This window comes from Portunus trituberculatus, chromosome 6, assembly GCF_017591435.1.
Source record: "Portunus trituberculatus isolate SZX2019 chromosome 6, ASM1759143v1, whole genome shotgun sequence".
NCBI classification, from domain to species: Eukaryota; Metazoa; Arthropoda; class Malacostraca; order Decapoda; family Portunidae; genus Portunus; species Portunus trituberculatus.
This window is the reverse complement of record NC_059260.1, coordinates 3756389-3758110: the sequence shown is the minus strand read 5'-3', so window position 1 is coordinate 3758110 and position 1722 is coordinate 3756389.

Below are 1722 nucleotides of genomic sequence, written 5' to 3'. Positions count from 1 at the left end.
ATTATTATTATTATTATTATTATTATTATTATTATTATTATTATTATTATTATTATTATTATTATTATTATTATTATTATTATTATTATTATTATTAATTTATTATTGTTATTATCATTATTATTACTATTATTTTTACTCCTACTACTACTACTACTACTACTACTACTACTACTACTACTACTACTACTACTACTACTACTACTACTACTACTACTACTACTATCATTATTTTCTTTATTCTCCTCCTCCTCCTCCTCCTCCTCCTCCTCCTCCTCCTCCTCCTCTTCCTCCTCCTCGTTTTCTTGTTATCCCCTCAGGCTTTTGGGAGCAGGAGGGGAGGAGGAAGGAAGAGGGGAGTGGGGGAGAGAAGAGGGGAAGGAGAGGGGAAGGTTTAGCTTAATTACTGCAAAGAAATGTTTCCATTCCAAGTATTTTTCCTGTTCCAAAGTTGGCTTCTGGCAAGGAAACATCTGCTAAGACTGAATGTCCCTCCTTGGTGTTTAAATCTCCTTAAGTTTCCCTCTTTTAACTATTTTTCCCTTGTGGATTAGGAGGAAGAAGGAGGAGGAGGAGGAGGAGGAGGAGGAGGAGGAGGAGGAGGAGGAGGAGGAGGAGGAGGAGGAGGAGGAGAGGAGGAGGATAAGTAGCTGGTCATGAAAGTCTCTCTCTCTCTCTCTCTCTCTCTCTCTCTCTCTCTCTCTCTCTCTCTCTCTCTCTCTCTCTCTCTCTCTCTCTCTCTCTCTCTCTCTCTCTCTCTCTCTCTCTCATTTAAAGCAGGTGAAAGGGAAAAGAGATAAAGTTTGAAGGTTTCCAGGTAGTATGTTTGGCTAATTAAGCACAGGTACGCACATTCAGGTGAGACGGACAGGTAAATTCAAGCAGGTAATTTTAATCCCTATTCATTGTGCTTATTATATGGTGATTTTCTACAGCTTCAGAAACTCATGTGGGGGATTAAAATGGTGAAAACTGCGACCCTTAATCTTCTGACCTCCGTAGACCCTTCCTAATGTCAATAAAATGGTCTAATCGTTCACAAATCTCAAGGTAAAAATGTGTCCTAGTATTGAATGGGTTAAATGTTTAGGTAAGGTTAGGTTAGGTTAGATATGTATATAAATGAAAGCAAAATATGTTTATCTATCATTCATTTTTCACTTTAGGTCAAATAATGAGTTAGGTTACACAAGGATAGGTTAAGGTAAGAAAAGTTAGGTTAGGCAGGTTAGGTAAGATTAGAATAGGTTTACATTATAATAGGGTAGATTAGCTTATCAGAGGGTGGGTGAACTTAGCAGTGTGAAAGTTAGGTAAGTAGAAATAGGGTTAAGTTAGGTTAGGTTAGGTTAGGTTAGGTTAGGTCAGATGAAGTCAACAGAGTAGCCAGTAGCCATTGAGATTCACGGTGAGGCATTAAGCGGGAAAGTCAGAAGGGAGAGAAGTGAAATAAGGAAGATAGGAAGTGGAGGAAGAGGAGGAGGAGGAGAGAATGAGGAGGCAGGAAGGAAGGCAGGACGGAGGCTTCAATCACGGAGGGTAGAGAGACATGGAGAGATAGATAGTGATTAGGAGAGAGGAGGAGGAGGAGGAGGAGGAGGAGGAGGAGGAGGAGGAGGAGGAGGAGGAGGAGGAGGAGGAGTTAGCAATGAACCTCCATCACGAGAAGGTAAAGCGACATGGAGAGATAGAGTGATCAGCCTGGAGGGAGAGAGAGAGAGA